The sequence below is a fragment of the Bombus pascuorum genome, chromosome 2, assembly GCF_905332965.1.
Source record: "Bombus pascuorum chromosome 2, iyBomPasc1.1, whole genome shotgun sequence".
In the NCBI taxonomy this organism is placed as follows: Eukaryota; Metazoa; Arthropoda; class Insecta; order Hymenoptera; family Apidae; genus Bombus; species Bombus pascuorum.
Window position 1 is genome coordinate 11484650 of NC_083489.1, and position 23639 is coordinate 11508288.

The 23639-nt window shown below is 38.3% G+C and overlaps 1 protein-coding gene across 2 annotated transcripts in view; it reads left to right on the forward strand.

The window, feature by feature from the left end:
• LOC132916494 (discoidin domain-containing receptor 2-like) overlaps window positions 1-23639 on the forward strand; it is a 145459-nt gene that overhangs the window by 24801 nt on the left and 97019 nt on the right. The window lies entirely within an intron of this gene.

Here is a 23639-nt window from a genome sequence, read left to right on the forward strand (position 1 = left end):
ATAAACATCGAGGACGTTGATGCATAAAGCGTGAGGATTAGATAAAAATAGACTGTGGAGAGCCATATACTACACATTTTAAACGAGGATAAAACGAAATTGATCTTTCAGATTAATCAGAGATCCATCTATTGATTTCTGAAAAATGAAATATTAATCATGCATTTTGCTACTAAAATGAATAAATTTTCTTTCGTGTATTTTTACTTTTCCCTGCTAACGTTATACGTTTCACCTGTTGTTTTTAATATCCGAGCCATGCAATGCCAATTGCCAGCCAAACTCTTTACCGATTAATTATGTATTTATTATCTAGGTATCATTGATCTAATTTCCATCACATCAATCGAGGACAAAAATTTGTCTTTATTGAGAAAAATACTTCGAGCTATAATTTTCTACGTGCTATCGTTGAATCATCTACGTTACACGCTATATAATAACTACGCGACCCAAAATTCGATGCATTCACTTATCATATTTATCGTAACCGTATTATTTATTTTATAATAATTGCATTAATACCGCGACAGTGTCTAATATCCTATGACAAATGTAGATGTAGAAAAACATAGCGCATCGTATTTTCCCGTCGAGCCGAACATAATACAGAAGGAGAAAAAATTACTCAAACGGTAAACTCGAATGGCGATCGAAGTATACTCGGATTCAGGCGTGTTACTCTTAATCGGTTTCGCGTTTTAGCTGTGTACATTTATACGATTGCTCGTAAAATCAAGCATCCCGTGCAGTTTATTTCGTCTGTTCCCCGTACGACACTCAGTTAGCTTCATCGGATTAAAAAGAGGCCATTGTTCCGAATGAATTTGATGGAAAAAGGGGATGAACCAAACGAGGTTACCGTGTGATGACAGGTAAATGGCTGATTTTATTCGGTATATCGGGGATTTTGGAAGACGAACTATGACTCAAACAAGATGGATCCTTTCCAATATACGTTGACGGACAGGATTTCTACGTTAACGGGAGCAGTTGCATCCTAATCCCTGCACAATTCTTTCGTGAGTCTTGTACGTATAAAACGAAGCATAATTTTACTTATTATTTTTTTCTTTTTTTGTATCTAACAAACATGAAAGTGGAAGAATTAAAGAAAATATTGATACGTTCATACGAATTAGTCTTGTCTTCTCCGTTTGCAAATACGGATAAAAACAGAACGAATTTATATCATAAGCCAGTTCAAATTGCTTCAAAATCCACGTTTCAATATTATTTAAGAAAAGTATGACATTCATTGGAACGTGAGCTGACATTTTTAAAATATGGGAGGAAGTTTTTTAAATAAAACCAAGTAATAGAGAGAGAGAGAAACTTATTCATCACGATGTAATATCTAATATTATTTGATGAAAATCCTGCGATTAGCAGAGGCGTGTAAATTAATCGACATACACATATGTATAGAAAAACATGCAACCTATTTTCACGCGAGTTTCATGAATATCTTTTCTGAATGAATACGAATATTTTTCAAAAACATAAATATATATAAAATTGTTTTTTAAAATGTCACGTGCGCGCGAATCCCCTTTGTAACGTGAGGTGCGCGTAGTTGACCGATTTCAATTTTTTTCCTCCCCCGCACGCTGCACACCGTCGAGATTTGTTCAATTTCCTCGACAGGATTTTCGCGCGTGTCAAACGGCCGACATTGTGCGGCGAAACATGTTCCTCGAACAAACAGATTTCACGATACGCATGTAAACAAAACTTTCAATCGAATACACCGTAGTAGCAATTTTCTAGAAGACCGACGATCTATTTCACGGTTTACGGCTTTCGATAAATTGTTAAACCGTTGTGGGAATGGTTGGCAATAGAACAAAAGGGAAAGAAATAGTCATAGGGGTGAGAAGGGGGAGGGGAGTGAAAAGAGTCGAACACACGAAACAAACGTCACCGCTTTCCCTCCCGGAAGATACAACAACCTAATTGCTTGTAAAATTTCGGAACGTAAACGCGTTGTGCGATCGTGACGTGCGGTTGCAGCTGAACGTACTGTAGCTAGTTTGCAGTGTATGTTCGTGTAGGCGTGCGTGTACACACCGTCTAAACGTATATTTGCGTCTGCGAACGATCGGCTTAATGCGCAAAATGATGTGTAGCTAATTCGATGTTTCACGTGGCCGCTGATCTGACGTCAAACAGCACCAGATACGTGTCACTTTTTTCAGGAATTCGAAATTTCGCAGACGCGTTAAGAGATTCTTGGCGAACAACTTTTTGAATAGAAAGTAACCAATCGTTTGTTAAATTTCTGAGTGCAATTCGGTATCTAAATTCCTAAGATTATTTAAATCGGTGTCTTAAGATCATTCCATGATAAATCAATTATTTTTTGATTTAGGGATATATGCTACAAATATTTTTCAAAATAAGATACGACGTGGTGTATGTGAAATTACAGAGAATTTAAGTCATAATTTTGTTGGTTTCTGTTGAATTAATTACTTAAAAAAAAAAAACTCTACACCTTTTCTTTTGTATACCCGTGGTCTGAAGATCACTATCACGAAGAGAACAGAATTTAATGAAACAAAAAATTCTAAATAAGGAGACGTCCATATTATTGTGCTCTTAAGTATAAATTTTGTTTTGGGTTACAACGTCTAGAAACAAAAGAGCTATAAGTAGATTTCTATTGCTGTTTCTTGTAGCCTTCAGCTAGAGCTACAAGGTTAACTTTTTTGGTAATGTCCTTTGGTATATATTGTAACACTATAAGAGTGAGGATCTGGATCAGCATATATTATACTTATACTTATACCTTTATTTATTTCAATATATTTTTCTATTACAAATTCATCTACTCGTCTCTCTATCAGTCAACCTCAATAGTTTCGAAATGATTTAAGAAATACGATGTACTGTTTATCTCGCCTTATAAAGATAGATAAAATTTATGGGTGTGTGTATCTGATTAAGATTATTCAAAAAATTGAGGTATGGTGTTGTTCATATAAAATTACGAAAACGTTAACTTTACGGCGCTTAACTTTACGATTTTTTCCACTCTGATCTACAAACATGATGTTAAATAAGAGTTAGACACGCACATAGATATTGTACGTATTACAAATTTTCGAATTGCTCGTAGAAAGTGTCTTAATACTCTGTCTCACTATTCCGCATTAGAAATTCTGATCTACCTCGTAAACTTTCATGTTTGAGGCCATAAGTCAATCGTCGTTGACCTCGAGGAGCCATAAAGAATCTTATTAAATCTCGGAACGGTTCCTGCCATAAACTACAATAACTCGTGCCATGGAAGCTGATATCATTAGGTATTCTCAAAAATGGCGGGGCAACGTTACCCCTGTCGTAAAATTCATTCTTATTCGACGCACTGAAAATGCTCGGAGGGAAACGGTTTTCACGAGGGAAGTAGGTCGCCGATATAAAATTAGTTTTAGATCGTTAAATTATTTCGCGAACGGATCTCTCGTTAACGTCACTGTGCAAAAAAAGCAAAAAGAAGAGAGAAAAAAACAGAAAAAAAAAGGAAAGAAAGAAATGGGAAGATTTACGTTCGATACAGTCGGCGTATGTAAGTCATGTAAATTTTAATAGGATTCTCAGGAGATTAAAGAGAAAAAGAACCTCGTCCTCGGAGCTTCGGTAAACGAAGAACGACGAGCAATTGTTATTTTAAGGCACGAAATAAAAGTCGATAATTGGAGTTGATCCAAGGCGCGACGCGACTGGAAAACTGGCTGAACGACGATAGGCATCGAGGCAACGGAACGACGTCGAATTAAGCGCTGTCTAGCTGAAACTTGGAGTTCCCATGGACGAGTAAGGCGATCCGTCACAACTTTAAACTCGATATTCGGCCGCGTGAATTCTAGTGGCGTTAAAAATATCGACACAAGTGATTCGAGTCGAGAGCAATTATTCTGGAGATGGGTTTAAAATATCCCTGCAAGCTTTTTAATTTCTATACTCACATGATGTTCAAACATCGTACGAACTTGTATACAATATCGACTGCAACAAAATGTGTTAGCCGCGACACTTTGCTGGAAACAGTGAAGCTTGTTTCACTGCATCTCTATCGGCCACGAAACATAACAAACGTTCTATCTAGCATCAATATTTTTGAACGACATGCTTTCGAAAAGTTTTCATATTATTGAAAGGAGATGGGACGTATACTATAGGGTACAAGCAACGCAAATACACGTTGAAAAGTAGAAAAAAAAGTGACGATGTTATAAACATTATTATTTGAAATTTACTGCTAGAAATAAATTATTCAATTCTTGGGAATTGAACATTAATCCTCCACCAGTCTAATGAAATTGTGAAATTTCTCGAAGACTCGTATCACAGAAATTGAGGAACTTCCGAGAAGTCCGTATCATAGGTATATGTACTTGAGAAAAAAGACTGAATTTCGAGGAGGTCTATTCTTTTTAAATTGACCACTGAAAATTCCAAAGTTACCCCATAACTTGGGCTCATCGAAGTTAACTATCTTCACTAACTAAGATTATCGAGGTGTACTCGTAATTCAACGGTTCGGTATCAAGTCCCTTTAGTTAGTCGGGGCCTTTGAACCTTTTGATTTCGAACGTGAACGTTTGAACTATGGAAGACACGATAATTGAATACGTAAGGGCGGTCGGCAGTACGTAACAAGGAAGGAGTCGGCGTGAGTTTACATCACTGTAATCGGAAGTTTCGTACAGGTGCGTCTCAATTAAAAGGTAGCTGACTGTGACGACATCCAGGAATTTCGTCGGTCGCTTAAGGAGTGAGGGAGGATGGTAACTCGCGACAACGGGACACAGCCGTGGTATTTACCAGCCGCGAAACACGTAACACGGAAACTGACGGGGCGCTAATTCAATGCTTCGTGACAGCTCTAATCTGGCGGAAGGAAGAGCCATCGCGCCTTCCGGGAGTTAAACGCTAGTTAGACGCACTTAACATTCGTAGGGAGGACTCGTAGAAACTTTAAACTCGATTCGCCGTTCAGTCATTCGTCGTGAAATTTGTTACTGCGCCCCTTTCTTCTTTGCTTCAAATAGAATTTGTGCTCCACTCTATCCGCCACCTGATTTAGAGAAATCTTAAGTTCTGTGCAACGGTAAAGTTGACTAATTCGTGTTGTCTTATGTCCACAGACTAGAGACGTACAAAAATGAATTTTAATATACAGGGTGTCTTGTTGTATGCGGGAAGTAGATACTGCAGAGATAGATTCAAGAGACTAAAATAGCTGTTAAGCTTATTCGATGTATGTGAATACAAAGGAACGCGTGGATAAATTGTAAGGTAGAAAATATACAAATACAAATGCAAATACAAGTAAATACAAGTCGAAATGTAATATGAGTTGATCCAGATCCGCACGCTAGCAGTGTTACTCTGTGACTGAAAATTCTGAAGCCAAGTCGCCTATCTACTGTTTATGGTTTGCCTTCAACGCAGTCTTTTGTCTATACGCTGTTGATGGCCTCAGTGCTTGAGAAAACTAAAGACCAGATGTAGAGTTTTCTTAGAAGTGATGACCACTTCAACAATAGCAAACGTAATTCATACGTCTCTTAAAGATACAGATATACTGTGCTATGCGACTAATATGATCTTGTCTTGGAGTTATATCCTATTTTGTGTTGTAATTGTTAGAAATTGCTCAAAGTGAGTACTTTCAGTTTCGATATGAACGTGACTGCGGCTCATCATGATCGTTTTATGTAACTTTTTACATATATTAGTAATATCAAAATCGTATTCTCCTTGAAACTTGTCATAATAACAACGAAATATGTCTCAAATAATAGGATTATATGGGGTGAAAGGCAAAACAAAATACAGTAATTTTGGTTTCGCAGTTCGATTACCACTGGGACCATTAGTTTACGTCAAATGTGGCGCAGCTCGTGCCAAGTATCTGGTTATGACTATTTTCTTTTCCCCTTACGCATGTTTCCACATTATAGTCAGGAACGATTAATATTTTTCGTCGAATGTGAAACCCCAATTTCTATCCATCACTGGCAGCAGAATGACAGAATATTTCCTAGTAAGAAATCCCCAATAGCAGTCTCCCTCGTGGAAGAAAAAAGCCAACAAGTTGAGTGAACAACTTTTTGGCGAAAAATATTCTGAAACCAAGCGCTACCCCAGTTTATTACCACCAAATCCGCTCTTTTCCCTTGCATCATAATTAATATTCTGTCTTTATTTGCAACTTCATCGTGTTATATACTGGTCTTTTTATTTATGAAATATATTGTAGAAATTTTACTGGTTAGATATTTTTTAAAACATGCATTAAATACGCGTTACATACGATGCATGTTGAGCATTCTTGCATCTTTAAATTTTCCATAAATGTCTAAATATCCTCCTCTAGTTTCCATAACGCAGATTATAAAAATGGCAGGATATTATTCTACAATATTGTAATATTATTCTATAATATCATTCTACAATATTATTCTACGATATTTCAATGAACATATGAATATAATATACTTTCCATCCCTGATTCAATTCACTTTTAAAAAAGTGAACTTCATTCCCAGAGAGAGGACAATTCAATGAAAGGATGAAGTAGCATAATTAAATTCATAAAACGATAACCTTTGTCCGGCAGTTAGTTATTGAATATAATAAGTCGTGCGAAACACGGTACTATATACAACGCGAAAATTACGACGAACATTCTGTTCGTTGAACAAATATTTTATCCCATCATGATCGTGTCCTATACGAGATTATCGAGTTAATAACAGGAATTAATTATACGAGTAAGAAAAGGCACGTTTGGAAAAAAAAGGGCAGAAATGAGTGCAGTGGAAAAATTAATGAGCTCGTAACGGCATAATCGGCAGCGTGTGCAGTGAAACTTATAGGTCGGTTCGGCAACAAGAACCGGGAACAATTTAGCAAATCGTGCGTTAAAAATCCCAAGAAATACATTTGAAGAGGGAGAACCATCGCTGACCGAGCTTTCTAATAGCGAGCACGATTTTCTGGGAGCTACGAGGCTGAAGAAAAAAACGGGAACGGAAGAGAAACTGGGAAAAAATGGAAAAAGAGTAACGGAACGGTTAGGGGGTGGGTAGGGGGCGGAGTGCAATAATTCCGAAAAAACGCGAACGAACGCGAAAATAATATTGGAAAATTTATTTTCCGCGCTCGCAGCTGACTCTCGCTGTTTGTTTATCTCTCGCTCTACACGCACCCACGTATGTACGTAGATAGATACGGATTATACAGGGTGGACCGTAATTCGTGGTATAAGTGGGACGAGCGAAGTTCTACGAATCAAAAAGGATGAGATTATAAAACAAGTTTTTGTTAGAGAAAGTTTAATTTTCCAGAAAAATAACTTCGGATATTGTTATAATTGAATATGGGGGCATGCTTTTGCTAAAAATCACAAATGGAAATGTTTTCGCATTTGATGTAATGTAAGGATTTATTTATTATAGGAAATTACGGATACATTGTATCGCGGCATTGTATCATTTAACGAAGGAAGTCTGAGATTTTATTCTCATTGATTTCAATAAAATTTGGCGTGTTAATAAGACCATATACGTATATAACAATGGCAATCGTGATTACCAGGACAGATGACCAACAACTTATGAGTTATTATAGTGGTCGCCTGTTAGACATATATTGATATAAATTTTGAATTCCTTTTTTACGTATTTTATTTTTAAAATATAAATCTATATATGATATATGGCTATTATGCCGTTCCAATTTATTTTTAAGCCATAACATTTTCCACACACCACACATACCATGAATTATAACTCACCCTGTATATACGACGGTGTTGCATGCAGCATAGAAGAAATTCGCCGTTTAGCTCGTTCCTATGGATATTCGCTGATTACGTTCGTGTAAACGCACAGAACAAACCGCGTGGCTCCCTCATACTTACTGATATTACTCTTTTAATTAATTACACGGGGAAAAGAGCTGAAAAAAGTGGGAGGACAAGAAGGACGGTCGGAGTGGGAAAGGAACGTGAGCGGAAAAGCAAACGATCTCGTGAAAGCGTAACCGGTTAGAGTAATATAGATAAAGCTGTAAAATTCTGCGGATTGAATGACGTACCTGCATATGTAGGTTGAATTTTAGTTAATAATAAATGAATCTCTTCAGAGACCAGTTTATTAGGGGCAAAAGAAAATAATTGTTTTCTATTCTTTTGAGAAAAATAATGTACACATATGTGATTACAAATTTAACTATTTATGAAGAAAGATTTTTTATGTGTAGATACTTGAAAATATTTTTTATTTACTGGAATATTCATTATACCTTTTGAAATTGAATTGAATTAAAGAAAAGTTAAATATATATGTCAGTATCCTTAAAACGATACATGCATATTATGCGTTTAGGTATGTGAAAACATCTGAAGTCGTATACACTTTGCTCAAAGATATTTCCACGTGTTCCTTTAAAAATAAACGAGTATATTTCCATTGTGTAATAAAATATTTCACCAAATGCTGTGCTCTTAAATTCCCTTTATAACTATTTTCATATATGCATAATAAAATCGCCACGTGAAAACGTACAAAAGAGTTTACAAGGAAACGCGTGTATCTTCTCAAACAAACCATAATCGTGCAGATCCTTCAATGAATAAGCACGAAGGTAAGCACTACGACCACATTCGAGGCTACTCTAGCACGTTCAGAAACACGATGCAAGAGAACAGAGGTTCGCTACGTTGCGAAATTCACCCTCCTGACCAGAAATTGTATTTGCCGTAGCACAACTGAGCCGACGTGCAAAACTGTTATAAATCTAGGAGGAAGAAACCACGTTGAGCTCAATAAAGGCAGAGGCTGTTTAAATGGGAAACAAATTAACCCTTCCACACGAAATTCTTCGGTGTAAGTGGCGTTATGATGCACGCGTGATCTCGGGGCCGACCCGCGCACGCTTGCCACCTCGACACGTAGAAATTTCATTCGCAAAATTAATCACGGTCTCGCGCCGATGCGCGAGGAGCACGTGAACTGGCAATGGCCACCGAAATTTTCGCGTGTAATTAAAAAGAGTAGCGGAGGAACGCGTCCAACGGCGTACAAGTATAATTAATGAATCACATTGAGAAAAAGCATCCGAGATCACCATGGTGATTTTTAGCTAAATGAACCCATTCGAAAACGGGGAATTATTAATTAGAGCTTTATCGTCGAGCAATGCTTTATGAGAAATTTTAATTGGTCAATGATTAAACCGCACATTGGGTGTTCGCGATAAATCCGCTAGTGGAAGATTCGAATAAAGTGGAGATAGGAAAAATTGCAAGAGTTTACAATTAGGCTCAATTCTCTGGCTGAAACTTTGAATATTGGTATTGTATTGTTCATCACAATACTTCGTTATGAAATACTTCATAAATGGTAAATAAATTGTATTAGAATATGGTTGAGTTGAACTTTAACGCTCTCCAGTCCTTTATTTTCTTCGAATTCTACTTCCTTATTTATATTTTATATTTTATATTTAGGAAATTTCTTAAGCTTAGGGAAAGGATATGAAAGAATCGTTATTGACGTGAAAGATTTTTCTAAAACATTGAAAGCCCTCTAGTCTAGAAAGCTCTTTAATAATAAAATAATAAGCGAAGAGAAGATAATTCTTATGCGCAAATTATTACGAATGAAAGTAATAGAGAGAACTCTTACGTTCACTCATGAAGATAAAACGTTTGGCAGATGGTCTAAGACCTTTGCACTGTACAAAAGAAGATGTAAGAGGAGACTGAATGATTTCCATCGTCATTGAATCATCTTTAGAGGTCAATTCTGGGGTATAGAGAGGACAGGAGATGGGTGAACGTTCCATTTGCGTTCATTGTGGTCTTCAGTTACGTTCCATTAGCGACTCAAGTTCGCTCGTCCTATTCATGCCGCGCTCAATTGCTGGTATTAACTTCATAGCATTCGTATCAAGTCATGTAACGTCTTGAATTGTTTGAATCCATACAGTGCATTGAATTTACTATATTTCCTTGTTTCATCCTCAACTAACACAATGAAATGAAAAACACCGTCGATTTAGTAGAAGAGCGTCATAATCAGAAAAATTTTACAAAACCGTTTTAGGACAGAACGTGTGAAGTAGAAAATTATTGATTATATTAACAACTAAAAATTTTTAGGCTTTCGAAATTTCAAATAAAATATTGTTTACTGCTTAGTATTAGAGAGAAAGGATTCAAGCCATATCTTGAATTGTAATATTGTTACTATTAAATTGATAATATTATTAGATAATCATAATATTCGTATTCTAGCACGTAAATGATTTTTTCAGTTTATATTTTCAGAATCAAGAGCGACGATATTTTAAATACGACAACCTTTTAGTAAATCCAACACAAAACTTTAATCCGTACTTATAAGTTATAATTATGCATAAACTACAGAACCTAACGCGTAATTTAAATGAAAATTACTCGGACACCTGCCATCGTGTGTCATCTGACAGGTAAATTATGAAAACCTTTATAATATCTAGGATAATATACGGTTTTATACTGGCAAAGTTAATGGTTTATCCAGAAAAATACTTTGTATTCTTGTGGAAAACTCCCCTATTTCACAGAAACAACGGCACAATCCGTTCTAGAACCACGCACCGCGAATTGCTTTTTGACTAAACCGCCCATCTTTCACGGCGAACGACGGTTCTATTTCCCTTTGTTTCCCTGTTCGGCGCAAAATCAGAGGGCCGATTTTCGAATGGCGGTGAAACCTAGCTAAATTCGAGGGAATACGTTATTAGTGGCTGGGTACGAATTGTGAACGTTCCCTTGACATTTTATACTCGCGCCAACACCAAATATTTCCAGCGAATCGTGTTGCTCCCGGGTCCGCGGTGTCACAGTCGGTTTTATCTGCTCATACCGATCAAATTGGGGAAACAGGGAACACGAATTCCCGCGTTCGAGCACGAATTTCATTCGATAGTAATCGCGCGCGTTTACGCACGCCATTCCATTTTGAACACATTCGCCTTTCGCTCGAAGAAACGTCGTTACTGCGAATGAAAGAGAAAGTATCGAATTTCGAGCGAAACTAGTTTACAACAAATGATGGACGATAACCGTGTTAATAAAAAGAGTAACTTGAGAATATTCAATTTTAAACTGATTGTCTTTTTGGCAGTGAAAAGTCGTGATAAAAATAAGGATTTTTATGTAGATTCGAATTTTTTGTTAAATTAAAAAGGTAAATATAATTTGGGTAGAGCTCCATTAAATAGATATTACTTTGTATATATGTAGATTTTTTCGTATTATCTCTATTCTCTATTCTATATTGTATATTTTATCATAATTTTTACACGTTCAAATTTCTCATAAATACATAAGCATTCAAAATATGCAATCATGACTATATTAATAGAGGTAGCTGATATCACGAGATATTGAGTTTCAAGCAAGTCTATTATAAAATATATATTATAAAATATATAGATAAAAAAGAAGAAAAGTCTAAAGTCGTGGTTTTAAAAAATCGTGATTGCACTATTGTAAAAGATGCAAAATATAATAATTATAAAAAACATCATGTTATCGATATAATGAAAAATATGGCTATGAAGAGAACACGTTAAGAAATAATCATGAAAGGATACTTTAAAGAACCCGTTATTTGTAACACGTTCGACGTGAACAAGTACGTCGTGTGTAAATGTTTAATATTTTTATTGCACGTTGATCCTTTGAGATCAAGGAGAAACACTTGAAATATTCAAGGAGAAATTGTATTCTCGAAGATGCACAGTCGGCTGCTGTGCGTGAGAGGTCGAATGATATTCTACGTAAAATTCAACTATCCGCTGCGAGAAACTTGCTCTGTCTCCTACTCAGGCGGCAAGGCAACCGAGGCGTTTTATTCTTCGAGACGTTCGTGGCTCTCGAGACCATCGACTTCGTCCCGTAATTCCGCGGGAGTGTCGCGACAAACTTGTAGAATGATATTTCCGTATGTGTAGGGAACAGGAAAGCGTGAATTATAAAAACAACACCGGCCTCTTAGATACTGTGTATCGAAGTCGAATAGCATTTTCGTTTGTTTTTAATGAAATTCTTTTCTACCGATCGTATTTAATAAATGTTGAGAAATATTGTATTGTTATATACAACTTCATTTAAATGATATTGCTTTGTGTTTAATCGAAATGTTTAATCCAAAGTCCAAAATCCACATATTAAACTCACGAGTTGAAACAGCTCTCGTAAAAACATTAAGTGTAAAAGTATATCTCTTAAGAGCATAACACTATCAGAGTATACACCTATTTTACATATCAAACTTGTATTGCCATCATAAACTCTCAACTTTGCTTATTAACCACGTTAAACAATTTAAGTGCAACAAATTTCCTTATCTTCAAACTATGGCATTGCTATATTACACAGTCTTTTTACGAGTGAAACTTGCATTTCTCCAATAACATGAGCGCGTTAACCGTTTCACGGCCACGAACGAGTTATCTCGCGACGCAATACCGTTCGTAGGACGCGGCAAAATATCGTTCGTACGATGCCACGGACGAGATATCTCATAAGCCTGTTTTTCTGTAATTACAACTTTCGCCCCTAATAAACAAGCACGGAGATATTTCGTTCATGGCCATCCTACGAACAATATTGTACCTCGAGATACGTATCTTCTCGTCGATGGTTGCGAAGCGGTCAATTTCTGAAACAACTTAAGTAGATATACTTATAACCTATTTCCTTATCAGAGTCCTTCAGCCTATTTTTCTTCAAAGAAAAGAGTCTCGTATCCGCCAATTTCTTGAATCAGCGAATTAATAATTAAGACTGAAAAGTCATTTTACATCGCGTTACCGTGCAAGGTCGAGCCTGTTCGTGCGTCGCTTCATCAAACTAGAACCGGATGGCATAAATCATCGGGAAGGTCACGAGAAAAATAACAGGCAAGGTTCTCGCAACGAAACTCAGGCTGAAACGAAGCGGGGCAATCGATACCGCGCACCCTTCGAGAAAAAGAACATGGAATTAATAGGGGGCGGAGAGCGTGTCGAGGAATAGAAAGTCGAGCGGAAAAACGCGGTTGGATAAAGGTAAACAGGTTCGTATTAGCGAGTTTCGTACAGACCATGGAAGGCGAGCTCTTTCGAGCTCGGGCGCATCTGACATTGACGAATGAAGCAGGAAGAGGTATCCCTGTCGCCCTTTTGTGACTCTCTCGCTTTCCTTCGCGACCTGCTCCGTCCCTGTCGCATTTTCTATCCACCGCAAAATTAACTACAGTCCATGGCAACGGCACTCGGATAATATTTATTGACTTTCGCGTTCGAAAAGAGGCCGTATTTTTCGCGGCCCTATCATCGCGCTCGATTTATATGTTGCGCACGGATGTGTAGCTCCGGAGAAATCGCGAACCGGGTCCATAAATCAATCCACCGGCTCGCCATTCCGATGAAAACGCGAGGGGGTTAATTAACCCTCCGAGAACAGAAATGTCGAAAACGTCGATCCAACGGGAGTATTGGAAAGTGACATTAGGTTTTGCAAGGTATCTTCTAAACTTGTTTGTTTTAATTAGTTTCTTTTAGTCTTTTGTATCTCACTGGTGCACTGGTGCAGTGGCAATGATAGGGCAGAAATTGTTCCCTGTGTTGTTTTTACCGATAGAAAATGGAAAAGGAAAGAACGTTACTGTGTAAATAAGTTTAAATGTTTCTTTTAGGAATAAAACCTTTGATTCCAGAAAGTTTCAGTGTAGAAGTACGCTGAAAGTTGTTGTATCCTGAGAATTTTCAAAGTTGTTATGATAGCTGTTTTCCTCTAAGCTGAAAAAGATATATTTTATACAGATAAAAGTAACAGCAAGTATAATATTATTTATATATAAATTACGTTATTGTTTAGTACACGTATATGTATACCATAGTACGCCATGAGAGACTAAATCAATTACTTTTAGTTAACAAGAACCGATGTTTTCCTTTCTTTTGATCTCCTTGAACCAGCTTTCTCACGAAATGTGCTTAGCGTCCCTAACATTATTATAGTAAGTGATACTAACAAGTTCCCCGAATTCAATTCAATTTAGTATAACTCTTGCAACAGCTACATATAATATATAAGTAACTTATTCTGCACAAAAGAATTTTTCTTCTCCAACACTGAAGCGAAATGCCTATTTATTACTTGATAAACGAACGTCTCGCGGTTCTATTTCGCCCGCTATCGCGACGTGACAACGAATCGCTGGCGCCCCGCCGCTACATTTTAATTCACGGTACATTTGCAGAAACAAAAGTCGGGAAAAAATAAATAGAGGCAAATTAGTGAGCTCGATTAAACTACCAAGGCGGTGGTTCGGAAAAGGACGGGCCAGATAGGTCGTGACATTGACGAATGAAGCAGAGAAAGGTATCCCTTACCCCCTTTTCTAAACGTTCAGAGCCACTACGTTCCTCCCCATTCCCATTCCCTCTCTCTCTCTCTCTCTCTCTTTCTCTGTATCTTCTATTCCCCTCTTGTTCGTTCTTTCGTTCGAAACTAGGAAGGGCTCTCTCCTTCTCTCTGTCTCGCCATTATGCTACATAATTTACTGGTGGCGCGATGGCGGTGGTTACGCCAGCGTCGGCAGCGGCAGACCACCGCCACCCCTACCCCTTCGAGTTAACCGCCTAGCCTGGTGGTTATAGGGGAACGAGGGTGCTGAAGGACCCTTTGATCCTGCGATCCCCACGAACTGCCGCCGCTTGTGTTTGTATTGCCGTAAAAAGTGGGCCACCGGAAAAAGGCCCCTCCGCCAACCCCCGAACACCCTAATCCCTAGTTGAACGCTTCTAATCGCTCCGGACGAACCTGACGCCTCGTTTCTACACGACTTCTCCTCGCGGTTCCTCTGACAGCTTTACGAGGGTTGATTTAAAGTCACACCAAAAGGTGTCTTCTCTCTTTTCTCTCTTCCTCTTTTTTTTTTATTTTATGCGATTGAGACTTAATTCTTCTTTGAAGAGTAACGGAAAGATTCGTAATAAAAATGATCCTTGTCTTTGTTCGCACTTTTTCCCAGGAAAACGAAAGAGTAGTCCAGTTCCTTTGATTTTTGTTTAATACGTTTTAGTCTATTCAGTGACAAGATATTCATCGTATTACGCAATCACTGTAAGTGAATCTGTATTATATAAAGGAATTGTATTCAATTCACGAAGTTGTTGAATTTAATTCTTATTGCGGAAGATATATCAAGATGCACATCATTTTTCATAATAAATGTTGAAGTAATTACTTCAAGAAAAACTCTACATCTTTTCTTTTGTATACCCGCGACCCGGAGACCGATGTTAAGAAGAGAATAGAATTTAGTGAAACAAAAGCTTCTAAATAGGGAGAGGTCCATATTATTGTGCCCTTGAGTATAAATTTTGTTTTGGATTATAAGGTCTAGAAACAAAAGAGCTATAAGTAGATTTCTGTTGCTGTTTCTTGTAGCCTTTAGCTATAGCTAGATATTAAGATTAACTTTTTGGTAATGTCCTTTGCTATAAATATATGAACGTGCTCCCTATCATAACTTCTTCTATTGTATCGTAACACTGTAAGAGTGAGGATCTGGATCAGCATACACTATACACTAATACTTATACCTATACTTACTTCAATATATTTTTCTATTTCAATCACTCGTTCCTCTATCAGTCAACTTCAACGATACTGATTCCAACACGTTGTGAATTTTGAAATTTTCTAACTATACGCTAGAATTATTACCAAAAGGATCGAAAGATTCGATGAAGTTCGTTCCCGTAGGAATTGTTCGAGTTTTTGCATTCTTCGCGTTCGTAATGTTCCTGTTCGTTCATAATTAAGGATATTTCTGAAATAAAATCTCTTGAAACAAAATGTGAATTATACTGAAAGATTTCGATAAGTTTTTAAACTTAACCGCGTCTGAGCTGATAATTACCATGACTCTTGAAGAACAAATAACAATTTTATAACAGTCAGATTCTTTTCAGGAAACTTTCCAATTGTATAATTAAGACCGTAATCCAAGAAAATGATAAAAGAGTATGAAATCAAAAATTGTATAGATTTTCTCCTTGAAACATTCCATTAAAACTAGCGATACTTCTGAATATACGTCATAGCTCTTCCAACTTTCTCCTTCATTAAAACATGGGAAAAAAGTAGAAATATCGCAAAAGTTCCGGAAGAATATATTTTCAAAGCTGAAGTTTCCCTCTTTTTCTTAACAAAGGAAGATTTAATTATAAGTTTTCTAACGTAGGAATTTGTCATATCGGTAGTTGCAAGGTAAGAACGTTCGTTTCGAGCTCGCCATGAAATTTATATCTCTCGTGCGCTGCGTGCTTCTGTGATAAGAGTAATACCAAACCGCTCTAATATTACACCATAAAAAAAGTGGCAAACACTATTAACGTTCAAGCTTCTACGGGCTGAGTACATGCATTCCAAACGTTTATCGTGTCGAAACGAATCGCTAATTCGCGGTCGCGTAAAGGCTTTCCAAGCATCTTTCCAAGCGTAAGTGGCGAGATATCAAAGCCTGGATCGATTCGTGTGTAAACTGAATTACACGCTATTTTCGTGAAATTGGAAAGATCTGCCTGGCTGTTTGAAAGTGTCGCGAGCCACGCAGAACTTTGCAGTTTGTATTTCACGAATGTGTCACGAACAACGGTAATGAGGAAATAATTGCGTTCGTTCGCCTCGTCCGACAACTTACGCGGAAACACATCAGCGTTCGTCGCTTTTAACTGAAAGCGTGAACGGTGTTGATTAAAATCACCGGGACTTTAATGCCTCCTCTCGATGTTGCCGAGTTTTAGTTAAATACCGGATTCTAAGAAAAAGTAACGCTTTTTTTTTTACTACTCAACAGTGTTTTATGTAATTGAATAGAATTCTGTAACTAGTGAATTATTAAATTGAAAAGGATACTTCTTATTGTTCGCTGATTAAATAACTGCTTAATGAAAACTGACAGAAAATGTGTGATACATGAAATGTTGGAGTAAGAGAATGAATAAATTTTGTAGAGGAAATGATATTCAGAATATATAATACGGAATATGTCTTGTAGATAAAGAACACTGTAATATCGATAAAATGTCACAGAGTCTTAATTTAACATCGTATTATATTTAAAACTTAATAGACATTTTAATTAAAATTGTGGATAGGATAATCTGATAGAGAAACGGATGAAATGTTAAAAAAAGGAAAGATTATCTTTCTATGCATCTACAACAAACACTCTAGAAAATATCATAATTTTAAAACCTACAAACAATCAAGTTATATGTATACACTATCATAACCAACAATCGGACAAAAATTATAAATAGAAAAATATTATGGAACAAATTTATTTAAAAAATAGTCCTCTTTAGTAGGTAACCTATTATGCAGCATTTTCTTATGAAAGTTAACCAAACCACGGAAGGTAAACCAGAAAGGAAGTAGACCACAAAGAGTTAGAAAGACAAAAAAAACACAAGCCGCAACAAAAAACAGCAAGATTATACCCCTTTATATAAATCAGAAAAAACTTGTCATCTAGTTCCTTCATTAAATTCCCTCGTTAAGTTCCTCATTAAATCTTAACATTAACAAACATTATATCGATCCAAAAATCCAATCAGCCAGAGTGTTTCTTCGAAATATCCAACATGAAAATACTCTCTTAGCCACATCGTTGATGGAAATCAGGAACTTCCGTACCACGAAGCCATAATCGTTCCGTTCGAACTAACGGTGGAAAGTTGCCCTGACCCCCAGCAGACGGAGCGATCGAACAACGAAAATACCGTGTACACACAACCGTATGGAAACGCAAGTGAGATATCCGATTGGTCCCAGGGACGGTCCGCACGAAGTTTCCTCGCGATTCGACGCGCACCACCCTGATACTTTATCGCGTAACAAATGGTAGTTCGATCGTACGTAAACATTTCAGCTTCCCATGCCGCAGAATGAATGGCGTTATGGACTATCGAAACCACAGCTGCGCTCCCTCTCGCCATGAGCGAGATATGGAATTAATAGAGCCGCGTTTCGCGGGCCCGCTCGTTCGGCTTCCTGCGGTTTCCTCGTAAACGTATAAATACAACTAAACGCATTATGAGATACCTCGCAACTAATTATCGTAGCCAGTGATGAATCGCGTTACGAGCGACCCGGTGTAGTCACGGATACATCGTTGGCCCCAGTGGCGACGATTATCGCGAAACTCCGTTTCCCGTTTCCATAACTTTTCGTATCGATGGCCCGCTCGTGCTTTCGCTCGTGCTCTCATGCTCATATTCGCGAGAAAGGGATACGATCGAAATACACTCGGAGAATTGGGCGACAGACCCGAACGATGTAACTAGCTCGACATAAAGCGAGAGGATACGCGCATTACACGTTGCATAGGTGCAGCTTGCATCTCGGTTCGTGACAAGAATTTTGCGATGTTCGCTTTGATGCTGTACACTGGTTAGGTATTTCGAAAGAATGAGCTGCATATAATGTAATGGAAAGGATATCTTCTTGGCAAGCGTGTCGCCGGAGTAGCAACGAAGATTTCGAATTTCAAGTGGGACAGCTGTTACGCGTGCGAGAAGTTGGAGAATGTAATTGTAATTCGGGTAGTTTGCGAGTTGGAAATTCCAGTAATGAAAGCGGAGAAAGTTTAGTCAGGTCTGTTTCGAAAATTGATTTAACCCCGTTGATTATTCTGATTGATTCAGAGAACGGAATGTCTGAGCGTCTGAAACGATCGACGGTGAAATTTCTCACAATTTAATTTTTTATTCGAAGGAAAATTCTGCTGGAATTTATGGTGGAGATTTTGTTCGATGATTAAATTTGCGACACGAAAGAAACGGCGACTCGTTAGACAGTCGATAGAGGCTAGCTCGGGATCGAATATTTATACATCGCGTTTAAGAACGTTGACCGTGCCGGCGACCTTTCTTCCCTTCTTTTATTCATATTCTTCATTAGAGGCGGATAATAGAACGGCACGGCATGGCAGGTGCGAGTAGGTGCATTTACGCGCGGACGATGTGCGTGGAGGCGAAAAACGAGAGGCAACGACGTAGCGGTCTGCTCGATCGAACGTAAATAATGTCTGATCGACACGGTAACGTGGGTTACTCTCTCGTATCACGTTGTCGCTCGTCGTCGTGATCCTCTCGTTGCTCGTAGTCAACCACCACCACCACTCCTTTTCCTCTCTTCCCTATAATTCGCGCGTAAACGTGTCGCGAAAGAAACGAGGCTGATCGGTCGTTCGGTAAAAAACAACGTCACGTCTGCATCGTGACGCACGACGAATTAATGTTTTTCCTTTTTATGAATATATTAAGTAACTTTTACAGATGCAAATATAAATATTAACACATTTCAGGTCGACATATGTTACCATTTTCATGGAAGCTGACATTTCTTTGTCATTATTTCTATTGTATTTTTGTACATATTTTTAAAATGTTCCGTATAACACATACAATATGGATATGAAAATTTTCTACGGTAAATATTTAAATGAAACTTCGTGAAACAGCATATATTAGTTATACGACGATGTTAGTTATGGACGGTTTATTTTTTATTCCATCTCAAATTCAACAGCTATAATACAGTTTACTAACTTTGTTCTACAGTTCATTCGTCCAGTAAAATGATTCTTTTCAGACCATTCAGATGTTGGTTGAGTTCTCAGTCATTCGTAAGAGATATTGCCTAAATAGATTAAATATGTATACAATACCGTTATCAATATTCAGCTGAATGCTGTCTAATATTATCAAAGAAGAGAAACAAACACAAAGGCAATGAAAATTAATATTCCTTTGGTACAATAATTTTGTCCCATTAGATTGCTTGGAACGTCACACCAAGGGAAAGATAAGAGATGAAACGACGTAAGAAGAAAGGTGCAAATTCGAATTCGCGCGATAAAGTGCCTTTGTATAATAAATTTACAAGAAAATTTACAGAAAGCTCGTTAAACATTCAGGTTGATCTACTTTTCACCGTAGCTTCACCCCCATTCCATTTCAGGGACTGCAATTACCCGTTCTTTGAACGTATTAATTACCAACGCGTATCTCTAGTCAGAAGAGAGAGAAGGAGAGAGAGAGAGAGAGAGAGAGAGAGAGACCGTAATCTGGAAAGGAATCATAAATTTAACGAAAGATCCTCTCTCGACGAGAGTTAAATATTAACTGGAAGTCTGGAATTCGAGCAAACTTGGAATCATTTTACCTCGGCCAAACTCTGTTTTCCATATTTCCCCCGTTATTTCCTCTTTTCCGGCTCGCTTGCCTGCCACTTTCGCCGTTTCCCGTAAAAGCTGCGACCGCTTAAGGTTCGAAAAGCGTCCAGGAAACTATCGGCTTTCGTACTATAAAGTATTATGCAAAAAGCGACGCGACTCCGGAGAGGAGTTGCGCACGTATGTGCAAAGGCGTTCTCTTCTGGAGTCGGGAGAGTAGAGAAAAGGGCTGGCTCGGCTTGGAAGAGCCGTCCAAGGAGAAAGAGAAGCGCATAGGGACAGAGGGGAATAGAAAAAGAAAGAGAGAGAAAGAGGGAGAGAAAGGGAAACGATGGACTTTTCGCGGTGAGTGGTCCTTAAAAAGAGGCACGAGACTAGTGCGGTGCGCGATGGCCACTTGCCGCGGATGAAACGTCAGAAGCCGAAACTACACAGAAAACTGGGGTGAACCGGTGTTGGTAAAGCGGACTCGCGCACGCGTGCGCGAGCGCACGATGCACTCGTAACCACAGCGACGATAATGCCACTCCGCGAATGCATCCAAAGGGAACTGACGAAGCGTCAGAATTTCAAAAGCCGTTTCTGGACTGCAAATGCATTGCGGGAAGCCGTGTTCCCATTTCTTTATCCCTTTTTTTTTCTCCCTTTCTATCTCTTTTTCTCCCTCGTAACATTCCTAAACTGCGAGTCTTCCTTCTTCTGTTTCTCCCATTCTCGTTCTCTTTTTTCTCTTTTCTCTTTCTCTTTCTGTCTTCCTTTGACTTTTTATTTTGTTCGTACTCATCAAAGCTGGAAATACACGGGTGTATATTGTTTGATGTTCGTGGACGCGCGGAAAAAGTGAAACAGAATGGTTTCTCGTTAATGGACAGAATTGGGTAGTTTCTATGTTTTGTTCGTATCGGAATATCACGGCAAGCGTGTCAGGGATTTGAGGATTTGACGAGGGAACGATCGTCAAGGCGGTGAACCGTGGTGTTGTTCTTGAAAAAACGGTTTCTTTGCTCAACGCTGCACCGTGTTTATTCCCCTTTGATACGAGCGCACTTCAAACTTCCCTTAGGGTCTGATACCTCGTACCCTTTCAGCGCTTTCCTTCCTCTTGTTCGAAAGAGAGAAGAACGACGGCTCGTAAACGTTTTAAGATCTCGACTTGACGTTTCACGAGGGTGTAGAGCTTATGTTGGAGCGTATGTAAAACTGTTTGAAAGTATATCGAATCCTTGAGACCTGAACAATTAAAAGAGCAATAAAGTTACACACGAAGCTTATAAGATTCAAAAGCACGAAAAACGTGTATTTATGATTTAATTGCTACGGAAATTTGTAAATCGATTCTTTCATCCTTTAAGAAATAATACGTTAAACGAACGAATTAGCACATAAAACTGTTCGATCGAAGCGTATAAAGAACGAATATTAACCCTCTAGTTACTACGCATACCTATAAATCGACTGCTTTGAACTTAAACAATTAATACTCCGAACAGTTCAAATTATAATACACTCAAAACTTAGCGTTTAGATGAACGTCACGATCCAGCAATATCTCCGTTTATACCCGAAATGCAGATGTTATCGCGACAATACCGTTTCTCCGTTTCGAAGCGTCGCTTACGGTAGCATGCCAGTGACACGATAAAATTAATTCCCGCCCACAAATCGGCGCGTATCCTACGGCAACCGCAGAAACCAGGGGCTTCTCGAGGACATACGTTTCTACGAATGTTACGCGCACACGTGTCTACCGCAAGAAGAAGATCCATTTTCTCCCCTCTAACCGACCTTCGAATCGAATTCCGCGGGGTTGATCCGCATTTACATATGTAGCTGCTATCTGTCTGTGTGTCTGTGAATATATATGCGTGTGACGTAGTCTGAAAATTAGTAACATCGAGCGTCATCAGCCACGGAAGGTTGGAAGGTGATGGTACACGCTTCATCTGCAGGAGAGAGCTCGGCTATCAACCGTTTCGCTTAAGCAACCCGCCATCCACCTAACCCGCCATGCTTCAATTAATATCGACCCACCCCCAAAAGCACCTCCGTAGCCACCTTAACGGTAATCTTCTTCCTTCTACGCCCGTGTCTAGGTCCTGTATCCAATCAGCGGCCGCGCTCGCAATCTTATCGTGATGCAGCGTCTAGTTTGCCAACCATAACATAACCGTTAAACGAGCTGACGACAGTCGAATTAAGAGAGTGGATCGCGAACCGTATTAAATAAAATTAAGACTCTCACTAGCTATCTCCCTTCTCCCAATGAGAAACTCCCGACTCCGATATTGCGATATTGCGGGGATTTTATGGAACTTCCAGAGCCGCTTTACGACACCGCGGGGGATGCTTAGAGGGGAGTTTCTAGCTGCCGCGTGTCACACCAAAGATTCGGAGCGTGTGGGGTGAAAATGAAATCATTGAAATAGATTCTGAGTTTCTCGCGCAATAATTTTTCAATGTCTATCGAATATTAGCGAATTGACGAGTTGGTAGATTGAGATTATGGATCTTTGTAATTTTATAATACTGTAAGATTAAGAATAGGACAGTCGGATTATTTGCGGTTCGTAGAATTTATTTCTAGAAAGTTGTATTTGTTTTACCACGAAATTTGATCAAGCTTAAGGATGGTAGGTAAATAAATATGCATAAAAAGAAACTAATTGTTATATTCTGGGAACATTTTTGGCAATTTTATATTTTATATTTATATACTTTATTATCGTATATGGGAGAATATTTACTAATCTGTGAGTAATAACAATTTGTAATTTGCAACTTGGACAATTTCATTGATAATATTAATTCAATTTCAAATACAAGAGAATCCTGGTTTTAGAGAATTTCATTGCAAAGATTTCCACTAGCAAAGAAGGGATTGATTACTCAGAATTAATAGAAGATCTCGCGTAGATATTTTTGGAAAATAAACATAATATATTTCTATGATTTTTAATATTTATTTTAGTTTATTGAGTAAAGAGATTTGGTAATTCTAACTGTTGACTATTTCGACAACCAGTTTGATTGCAGCTTTACTTACGCTTCGTCACGTATCGGGGTAGAGCGTTTGTTTGGTTTCGCACAGGCGTGTTTCGAGTAATCGAGCGTTCTGTTTAATGGTATTCGGATATTGGATTCCTCCAACCATAGCCGAACCCTACCCGGAACTTGTTGCACTCAGCGCTACTCAAAATTACCTACTCTTCTCTATCTTTCTAGAAGTATCGTTCGAAAATTCTCCGAGCCACCAGTTCCGTACGGAGATCCGTAAAGTATGTTACGTTCTACGGCTAATCTTCCTCTCCATTGCCGATTGAGTAGAATGTCCCT